The sequence below is a fragment of the Cibotium barometz genome, chromosome 9 (assembly GCF_041138505.1).
Source record: "Cibotium barometz isolate CiBa-2024 chromosome 9, ASM4113850v1, whole genome shotgun sequence".
NCBI classification, from domain to species: Eukaryota; Viridiplantae; Streptophyta; class Polypodiopsida; order Cyatheales; family Cibotiaceae; genus Cibotium; species Cibotium barometz.
In genome coordinates, this window is record NC_141054.1 from 31,100,061 (window position 1) to 31,112,135 (window position 12,075).

Consider the following 12,075-nt stretch of genomic DNA (forward strand, 5'->3'; position numbering starts at 1 on the left):
TCATATCCAACAATGCTGTAAGTAGTGGTGAAGAGGGCACAAAAGAGCTTGCATATGCTGGTCATCATGATAGAGTATCTGATGCACTTTGCATTGGAGATGATTTTATAGTCAATGTTAAAGTTGCAGAGTTCTATCTACTCAAATGTATAATAGCCAAAGAATACTATAAAATAGTACAAAGGGATGGTTGGGGCAACACTACTGCAATGGGGTCATATGTTATTAAGGGATTTTACTATTAAAAAGGTAGATGATTACTGCTACAAACTGGTAAAAAATAAGCCTATGGTGATATTGTATTCCTATCTTGTCCCATTGATGTATTAAATTCCCATGGAGCCTATTTTGGGTGAGAGGAAAATGTTTATGATTTCACCCAAAGTCTATGAAGCTATCTACAAATAGTATGCCATGAGATTTGTAATATGTATAGTTATGGGATTTCTTTTCCTTTAATTGTGTACAATAGTATGCCAAGGGATTTGTAATATGTATAGTTATTGGCTTTCATTTCCTTTAATTATCTACAACAACCTACCATGGGATTTGTAATATGTATAGTTTTTGGCTTTCATTTCCTTTAATTCCTTGGTGCATTGTCAAACATGAAATTTCACATGATGTGTAGACCAACTACAAAGTTAGCACTATTACTAGCAATGCTAGCTTTGCTAATAGCACTGCTAGTGAAGAAAACATCATAGAAGTATTACCAGCAAAGCTAGCTTTGCTAGTAGGAGTGCTAGAGAGAGAGAGAGAGAGAGAGAGAGAGAGAGAGAGAGAGAGAGAGAGAGAGAGAGAGAGAGAGAGAGAGTTATTAACATCGGTAGAATGCAACACGAGGGCATATACGACCAACGGTGGGACTTGCTAGAGGAGAAGATAACATAGGAGTATTAGCAAAAGAGCTGGCACTACGACTAGGAGTAGTAGCGCTAGTGGACAAGACATTGCCACTTGATATAAAACTAACACTGCTCTAGTAGAAGTATTAGGAGGAAAACTGGCTTTAGCTGTACTAGTAGTAGCTAGTGGAGAAGACATCATAGGAGTATTAGTAGCAAATCTAGCTTTGATAGTAGGAGTGCTAGTGGAGAAGACACTGCTATTGGTAGTAAAGCTAACACTACTAGTAGGAGTACTAGTAGTACTAGTAGCAAAGCCAGCTTTGCTAGTAGTAATGCTAGTGGAGAAGACAACACAAAAGAAAGTAATTTGGTACTTTTTTAAACTTTCAAGCCATCACATGTCTCATACAAACATTGTCATAGTGTCCTATGGGTAAGGACCTAGGAGAAGACAAGTTGTGTTTCAGTCCCACTCCATGTCATTATTGTGAACATGTCAATAGTACATTTACTATACATTGTATGGAAAGTAAAGTGCTAGTAGAGTAGCACAAGCTTACAACTAAGCACTTATAGTTCCAAGACATGAGTTTACAATTGGTTCCTTTTTCTATTAATTAAAGCAACATTCAATACACTTATTATTTTAATTAAAAAATACTAAGACTAAATATCATGTAGATGTAAGTCGCATTGTTGACATTACATTCAGAATATATAAAATGTGTACAAACATGCCTAGTTACATAATTTGCTTACAAATAGAGCAAATGAATAAGTCAAAACCTTTTAAGCTAATACTCTTCTTATTTAGCCTATTTAGCTTGACGAGCATCTTCAGCCTAGCCAGCTTCTTCTTTAGCCTACCAAGCATCTTCTTCAACCTTCTTAGGTTGCTTATTTAGCCCTCTCAAGGTCTTCTTTTGTGCAGCCCTCCTACCTTTATCTTTTTACTACTCTCTTAGCCTTAATCTCCATAATTTAGCGTTCCATTATCGTTATGGATTCATTATCCTTGCAAGTCTCAAACTGATGAAGCCTCATGTACTGTAGTTAATCTAGACACTAAAGCCAAAACCATAACTAGGGCATCAAAGTGCCAAGGTAGAATGATTCTAATTCTGTATGTGTTTGATCGTTAAACTTGTGGAGGATCAACGTTGTGTCTAGTGGATTCAGCCACACATTGTATAGTAAGTCATCTAATATCAAACAATTGGTTTCTTTCATCCACTTGTACCACTGCCAAATATTGGGAGGTTTTTGAAAAAAAATAGGCTTCCCAATAGACAAAATAGGGTGCCTTTGTGAAAAGACACTTGAAAGCCTATTATATTGATCCAAAAAGCAACATTGCAATATTCTATGTACCTTTTTCAATCTGGAAGTGCCCCATATAAACAAATCAAACCTCCAAGAAAAAATCAAGAATATGCTATGCATCCTTGAGAATAAGAACACTATCCCTTGGTGACTCTTGGACCCTCTTCATTTGGTTTATATATGGAGAGGCATACATTGATTATTATGGAAGAATTCAACAAACTAAATAAGCACACCATTTAGATTTGGGAAAATGGCCCTCCTTTTCTCATGTCACAGTGGTAGTATATGTCTTAGCGGGGGGAGGTAACATTAGGAGTTTGCCAAGGTAATTGGTAAGAGGAATTGCAATGTTGGAGTTCTCTCAAAACGAGGGTGGAGATTTGGCATCTATCACTTTGATCTACTTCTTGGTGGGATCCTCTATTGAACATAAGATGAGATAATCTTGACATTATCTATATAATAGCAATCACACCCATGGATTTAGGGTGTAAGGGACGTGGATGGAAATAACTCATAAACACATATAGCACAACATATGATACAAACAACAATTGCACATTCTTGTGAAAATAAAAAAACATTTTCATGTCATTATGTTCTCTCAACAGTGTAACCCCTTCTTGGGCATTACAATGAATAGTCTCACTAGACTATCAGAATGATTTTGCATTTTATCATTACATCAAATCATTTTCACTATTGGTGGCATGCATTCACGTTTAGGTGGTGACATACTTTGTGTAACTGGGTTAGTTATAGGTTTAAATTCTTTTCCAACCTTGGTAGATTCAGAACCTTTATCCATTGCATGTGAGCCTGCCCTCCTTTGGCTCTCTTTGGTGTTCTTTTTCCTACATCCACATCACGCATTCTTGCATATTCCCTAGTCTTCATCATGTTCTGAGGAAATGTAGGCTCTATGTTATTTTCTTCAACTCTGCTACTAGGACTTGCACCAACCACATCATCATGTTGTTCCCTACTACTCATCTTATAAATCACATTTTTAGCTACCTCTAGAGCATCTTTGCTGTCCTCAAATGAGGACTACCAACATCAAATGTAATCTGATTGTTGAGGTCTACAACCCCAAACTTACTGTCTCCTCAGCTACCTCAATCTTCATTGGACTCCCAAACTTTCCTAATTCCAACCTTATGGGACTACCCAAATTAGACTTTTGTAGGGTTTCTGAGATAATGCAAAGAGAGGTGCTATACTTAACATCATGAGCACTTACTTTATGCTAAGAGGGTTTTAGGCAATGCTAGTAGGGCTGCCCTTCACCACCATCACTTAATAAGTACTATAAGTAATGCTATTTTGGCACTAAAAGCATGAATAGTGTGGCAAAATACATAAGCTATTAGTGCTAGTAAGCATTGCTACTAATGTTAGTCATATTGAAAGCAGTGCTAGTAGTCCTAGCTAGTATTATAAGCAATACTAGTAATGCTAGTTAGCACTACAAGTAGTACTAATACCACTAAATACATAAGGAATACTAGTACTAGTGCTAGTAGGCACTATTAGTAGTGCTAATCACAACTAAAAGCAGGGCTAGTAGTGCTGAATGAACTGCTAGTAGTGTTAGACAACACTAGTAGCACTAATAGTAGTGCTAGCTAGCAATAGTAGCACCTCTAACCATGATAGCAGTGGGGTAAACAAGCACTACTAGTAGTCGTACTTAGCATTAGTAGCACTATTAGTAGTGATAATCATCACTAAACATACTAATAGCAATACTGGTAATGCTAGCTATTATTAGCACTAAATGCACTTCTAGTGTAGTGGTATAGACATCACTAGTAGAATTGCTAATAGTGCTAGTAAGCAATAGTAGCACTACTAAACTATGCTAATAGTGGTAACAAACAAATAGTAGTGCTAGTTAGAACTAATAGCACTATTAGTTGTGCTAGTCACTAAACATAGTAGTGCTAGTCATCACTAAACATACTAATACACTACTAGTAGTGGTAACAAACTTTATTAGTAGTGCTAGTTATAACTAATAGCACTATTAGTAGTGCTAGTCATCACGAAACATACTAACACACTAATAGAGGTGCTATTAATTAGCACTAAAAGAAATGCTAGTAGTTCTAGCCAACACTACTAGTAGTAATCCTAGTAGTGCTAGGCAGCACTAATAGCACAAACAACAATACTAGTAGTGCTAGAGCCAACACTATTAACACACAAAAAAATGATGGTAGTGCTAGTCAACATTGCCAACACTACTAGTAGTGTTAGATAGCACTAATAGCTTGGCTAGTAGTACTAGATAGCACTAATAGCTTGGCTAGTAGTACCAAAAGAAGTCATATTAGTGCTACCAAGGCACACATAGCATTATAAATCTATAAAATCCATAAATGTACCTATAAGAAGAATACATACCTTTGAGTGGGCTATTGGTAACTTTTATTTGGCTCACAATGACCATTTTTTTCTATATAGCTGTTGTTATTTTCTATAGACAACTAGTGTCTTCTTCGAGGCATTAGATAGCAAAGCATACCATATGGTATGGGTGTTCATAAAAAACCCACAAACTCTCAGTTTTCCAACTTTAGTCCACATGAGCCTAGAATTGCTATTGTTGTTGATTGCACCAATGGCTTTAATGGTAGCTTTGGTGACGTGGGATTAAAGCTTACTATATTTCTTATCTTCAATCAATGCACCATCAAACTAGTGGTCATACAATCTTTTAAGGTTGGCAACACAATAAGCCTTCTCATTATGCTCTATATGTAGGACCACTATGAAGGATAAACTATGCATGCACTTATCGACATGTGGAAGAAATGATGTCATTAAACATACACTAAACAAAGGTTTCCTCACAATTCTTTCTATACTAATTCTAGACTTCCTCTAAGGGAGTCGGACACAACAACAGATACTTTTTCTTTGTACATCTCTTACAGCTCTTCCATCTCTAGTTGCTAAGAGAGATCTACAAGCCCTATGGTGGCCTTTTGTAACTTAACTTCCACAGCAGCAAGGACCTCTTTGCCCATATATATGCTCGGATGTAGATGTATACAGTAGTATTAGACCACAGTGTAGTGATGAAACATTGGTAACAACCCCCTGTAACATTTTTTTCCCTATAAGGGGCTTACAATCTTGAGATGTATCTTGATAGGTTGATCCATAATGTTGCCTCCATCGATCAATCTTCTATTGTAGTTGTGATGGAGATAAAACTCTCTACAAAGATAGCTCACATAACCTTGTATTTTGATTTGTCCATTGTCGTTTGTGTAGCTCAGCAATAATCATAAGAAAGCAAATCCTTGGGCAAAACTCAATGCCAATTCACAATTGAGGGGAGGCTTTTGATACACCTTCTCATGTAAAGTCATCATCTCTTATTGATGCAAGTCTACATGTACCATTCTACACTTCACCTTGGAGCCCTTTCTAACCTCCGTGAAAATGTGCAACCATGATTTTTCAGGGATGTCAATATCCATGTGCCCACGTGGATCCTGACTCGTATAAGCTCAACCCATATTCCACATGAAATTCCTCTCTGGATGTGCAGAGTTTCTTCTACTACATGACTTGATACGGAGGCATTATACCTAGTGAGACATCCTAAATAGCACAACAAGAAAACACAATACCTTTTTAGAGAGCAGGAGTGCATAGAAAAACTACTTGAGAACATTAACATTGCCAACATCATCAAGGACTATGAAGCTATAAGAAAAAGGGAGCAAAGAAGTAAAAACAGGCTGAAAAGGCAACAAGAGCATGAAGAATATGCAAAAGAGGTGGATGACGAGACAAGACAGAAGATTTGTATGGACATGACAAAGTATTTTAACCAAGGAACAAAAGGAATGGACATAACAACTATTTAGGATGTATTCAATTGGCTCATCCTTTAGCCCTCTATGAAGGATTTGCAAGACATCTCCTTTAGGCAAGAGGATGAGGTTCATACATCACTTGTAGAGTGGTATAAGTATATATGCAACATGTATGTGCACATCTTTCCAGCATATAAGAGTGTTACTTCACTTTGGGAATTAGTCCTATGTCCAAAAACTGCCAACATTGTGTTCATGGACATTCACACCACACATGGCAACTTTACGCTATCATCGAGATGACTACCATGCTATTATAATACATGTATGCAAGGGTTGTGGAGAAGATAAATCAATAAAACACATGTTCCAAGCTGGGACTATCACATTTTGGTTTTTACAAATGATGGAAGTAGTGGTGAAGAGGGCACAAAAGAGCTTGCATATGCTGGTCATTGATAGAGTATCTGATGCACTTTGCACAGGAGATGATTTTATAGTCAATGTTAAGGAAAACAATGTTAAAGTTGCAGAGTTCTACCTACTCAAATGTATAATAGCCAAAGAATACTATGAAATAGTACAAAGGGAAGGTTGGGGCAACACTACTGCAATGGGGTCATATGTTATTAAGGGATTTTACTATTAAAAAGGTAGATGATTACTGCTACAAACTGGTAAAAAATTAGCCTATGGTGATATTATATTCCTATCTTGTCCCATGGTAAGAGGAAAATGTTTATGATTTCACCCGAAGTCTATGAAGCTATCTACAAATAGTATGCCATGATATTTGTAATATGTATAGTTATTGGATTTCTTTTCCTTTAATTGTGTACAATAGTATGCCATGGGATTTGTAATATGTATAGTTATTGGCTTTCATTTCCTTTAATTATCTACAATAACCTGCCATGGGATTTGTAATATGTATAGTTTTTGGCTTTCATTTCCTTTAATTCCTTGGTGCATTGTCAAACATGAAATTTCACATGATGTGTAGACCAACTACAAAGTTAGCACTATTACTAGCAATGCTAGCTTTGCTAATAGCAGTGCTAGTGAAGAAAACATCATAGCAGTATTACCAGCAAAGCTAGCTTTGCTAGTAGGAGTGCTACACACACACACACACACACACACACACACACACACACACACACAGAGAGAGAGAGAGAGAGAGAGAGAGAGAGAGAGAGAGAGAGAGAGAGGTATTAACATCGGTAGAATGCAACACGAGGGCATATATGACCAACGGTGGGACTTGCTAGAGGAGAAGATAAGATAGGAGTATTAGCAAAAAAGCTGACACTACGACCAGGAGTATTAGCGCTAGTGGACAAGACATTACCACTTGCATTAAAGCTAACACTGCTTGTAGTATTAGGAGGAAAGCTGGCTCTAGCTGTACTAGTAGTAGCTAGTGGAGAAGACATCATAGGAGTATTAGTAGCAAATCTAGCTTTGATAGTAGGAGTGCTAGTGGAGAAGACACTACTATTGGTAGTAAAGCTAACACTACTAGTAGGAGTACTAGTAGCAAAGCCAGCTTTGCTAGTAGTAATGCTAGTGGAGAAGACAACAGAAGAAAGTAATTTGGTACTTTTTTAAACTTTCAAGCCATCACATGTCTCATACAAACATTGTCATAGTGTCCTATGTGTAAGGACCTAGGAGAAGACAATTTGTGTTTTAGTCCCACTCCATGTCATTATTGTGAACATGTCAATAATACATTTTCTCTACATTGTATGGATGGTCACCTAGGCTTGATGAAAAGAATATATGAAGCAAATGTCTTCCAACCATGATTTCTACTAATGGTGCTAGTAGCAATGCTAGCTTTGGAAAGTAAAGTGCTAGTAGAGTAGCACAAGCTTACAACTTATAGTTTGAAGACATGAGTTTACAATTGGTTCCTTTTTCTATTAATTAAAGCAACATTCAATACACTTATTATTTTAATTAAAAAAATACTAAGACTAAATATCATGTAGATGTAAGTCACATTGTTGACATTACATTCAGAATATATAAAATGTGTACAAAAATGCCTAGTTACATAATTTGCTTATAAATGAAGAGAAAATGAATAAGTCAAAGCCTTTTAAGCTAATACTCTTCTTATTTAGCCTATTTAGCTTGACGAGCATCTTCAGCCTAGCCAGCTTCTTCTTTAGCCTACCAAGCATCTTCTTCAACCTTCTTAGGTCGCTTATTTAGCCCTCTCAAGGTCTTCTTTTGTGCAGCCCTCCTACCTTTATCTTTTTACTACTCTCTTAGCCTTAATCTCCATAATTTAGCGTTCCATTATCGTTATGGATTCATTATCCTTGCAAGTCTCAAACTGATGAAGCCTCATGTACTGTAGTTAATCTAGACACTAAAGCCAAAACCATAACTAGGGCATCAAAGTGCCAAGGTAGAATGATTCTAATTTTGTATGTGTTTGATCGTTAAACTTGTGGGAGGATCAACGTTGTGTCTAGTGGATTCAGCCACACATTGTATAGTAAGTCATCTAATATCAAACAATTGGTTTCTTTCATCCACTTGTACCACTGCCAAATATTGGGAGGTTTTTGAAAAAAATAGGCTTCCCAATAGACAAAATAGGGTGCCTTTGTGAAAAGACACTTGAAAGCCTATTATATTGATCCAAAAAGCAACATTGCAATATTCTATGTACCTTTTTCAATCTGGAAGTGCCCCATATAAACAAATCAAACCATTCCAAGAAAAAATCAAGAATATGCTATGCATCCTTCAGAATAAGAACACTATCCCTTGGTGACTCTTGGACCCTCTTCATTTGGTTTATATATGGAGAGGCATACATTGATTATTATGGAAGAATTCAACAAACTAAATAAGCACACCATTTAGATTTGGGAAAATGGCCCTCCTTTTCTCATGTCACAGTGGCAGTATATGTCTTAGCGGGGGGAGGTAACATTAGGAGTTTGCCAAGGTAATTGGTAAGAGAAATTGCAATGTTGGAGTTCTCTCAAAACGAGGGTGGAGATTTGGCATCTGTCACTTTGATCTACTTCTTGGTGGGATCCTCTATTGAACATAAGATGAGATAATCTTGACATTATCTATATAATAGCAATCACACCCATGGATTTAGGGTGTAAGGGACGTGGATGGAAATAACTCATAAACACATATAGCACAACATATGATACAAACAACAATTGCACATTCTTGTGAAAATAAAAAAACATTTTCATGTCATTATGTTCTCTCAACAGTGTAACCCCTTCTTGGGCATTACAATGAATAGTCTCACTAGACTATCAGAATGATTTTGCATTTTATCATTACATCAAATCATTTTCACTATTGGTGGCATGCATTCACGTTTAGGTGGTGACATACTTTGTGTAACTGGGTTAGTTATAGGTTTAAATTCTTTTCCAACCTTGGTAGATTCAGAACCTTTATCCATTGCATGTGAGCCTGCCCTCCTTTGGCTCTCTTTGGTGTTCTTTTTCCTACATCCACATCACGCATTCTTGCATATTCCCTAGTCTTCATCATGTTCTGAGGAAATGTAGGCTCTATGTTATTTTCTTCAACTCTGCTACTAGGACTTGCACCAACCACATCATCATGTTGTTCCCTACTACTCATCTTATAAATCACATTTTTAGCTACCTCTAGAGCATCTTTGCTGTCCTCAAATGAGGACTACCAACATCAAATATAATCTGATTGTTGAGGTCTACAACCCCAAACTTACTGTCTCCTCAGCTACCTCAATCTTCATTGGACTCCCAAACTTTCCTAATTCCAACCTTATGGGACTACCCAAATTAGACTTTTGTAGGGTTTCTGAGATAATGCAAAGAGAGGTGCTATACTTAACATCATGAGCACTTACTTTATGCTAAGAGGGTTTTAGGCAATGCTAGAAGGGGTGCCGTTCACCATAAGTACTATAAGTAATGCAAAGAGAGGTGCTATAAGTAGTTGCATTTAAAAAAAAATTTAACATCATGTGCACTTACTTTATGCTAAGAGGGTCTTAGGCAATGCTAGTAGGGCTGCCCTTCACCATCACTTAATAAGTACTATAAGTAATGCTAGTTTGGCACTAAAAGCATGAATAGTGTGGCTAAATACATAAGCTATTAGTGCTAGTAAGCATTGCTACTAATGTTAATCATATTGAAAGTAGTGCTAGTAGTGCTAGCTAGTATTATTAGCAATACTAGTAATGCTATAGTTAGCATTATTAGCACAAAATGCATTGCTAGTAGTGCTAGACACCGCTAATAGCACTCTAATAGTGTTAGTAATAAAAGCACCAATGCTAAGAGGATCTTAGGTAGCGCTAGTAGGGCTAGCTAACACTAAGCAATACTAGTAATGCTAGTTATTAGCACTACAAGTAGTACTAATACCACTAAATACATAAGGAATACTAGTACTAGTGCTAGAAGGCACTATTAGTAGTGCTAATCACAACTAAAAGCAGGGCTAGTAGTGCTGAATGAACTGCTAGTAGTGTTAGACAACACTAGTAGCACTAATAGTAGTGCTAGTAGCTAGCAATAGTAGCACCTCTAACCATGATGGCAGTGGTAAACAAGCACTACTAGTAGTGCTACGTAGCATTAGTAGCACTATTAGTAGTGATAATCATCACTAAACATACTAATAGCAATACTAGTAATGCTAGCTATTATTAGCACTAAATGCACTTCTAGTAGTGGTATAGACATCACTAGTAGAATTGCTAATAGTGCTAGTAAGCAATAGTAGCACTACTAAACTATGCTAATAGTGGTAACAAACACTATTAGTAGTGCTAGTTAGAACTAATAGCACTATTAGTTGTGCTAGTCACTAAACATAGTAGTGCTAGTCATCACTAAACATACTAATACACTACTAGTAGTGGTAACAAACTTTATTAGTAGTGCTAGTTATAACTAATAGCACTATTAGTAGTGCTAGTCATCACGAAACATACTAACACACTAATAGAGGTGCTATTAATTAGCACTAAAAGAAATGCTAGTAGTTCTAGCCAACACTACTAGTAGTAATCCTAGTAATGCTAGGCAGCACTAATAGCACAAACAACAATACTAGTAGTGCTAGAGCCAACACTATTAACACAAAAAAAAATGATGGTAGTGCTAGTCAACATTGCCAACACTACTAGTAGTGTTAGATAGCACTAATAGCTTTGCTAATAGTACTAAAAGAAGTCATATTAGTGCTACCTAGGCACACATAGCATTATAAATCTATAAAATCCATAAATGTACCTATAAGAAGAATGCATACCTTTGAGTGGGCTATTGGTAACTTTTATTTGGCTCACAATGACCATTTATTCTGTAGCTATTGGAATTTTCTATAGATAACTAGTGTCTTCTTCGAGGCATTAGATAGCAAAGCATACCATATGGTATGGGTGTTTGCATTGGTAGCATAAAAAACCCACAAACTCTCAGTTTTCCAACTTTAGTCCACATGAGCCTAGAATTGCTATTGTTGTTGATTGCACCAATGGTTTTAATGGTAGCTTTGGTGACGTGGGATTAAAGCTTACTATATTTCTTATCTTCAATCAATGCACCATCAGACTAGTGGTCATACAATCTTTTAAGGTTGGCAACACAATAAGCCTTCTCATTATGCTCTGTATGTAGGACCGCTATGAAGGATAAACTACACATGCACTTATCGACATGTGGAAGAAATGATGTCATTAAACATACACTAAACAAAGGTTTCCTCACAATTCTTTCTATACTAGTTCCAGTCTTCCTCTAAGGGAGTCGGACACAACAACAGATACTTTTTCTTTGTACATCTCTTGTAGCTCTTCCATCTCTAGTTGCTCAGAGAGATCTACAAGCCCTGTGGTGGCCTTTTGTAACTGAACTTCCACAGTAGCTGCTGGGACCTCTTTGCCCATATATATGCTCGGATGTAGATGTATACAGTAGTATTAGACTACAATGTAGTAATGAAACATTGGTAACAACCCCCTGTAACATTTTTTCCCTATAAGGGGCTTACAATCTTGAGATGTATCT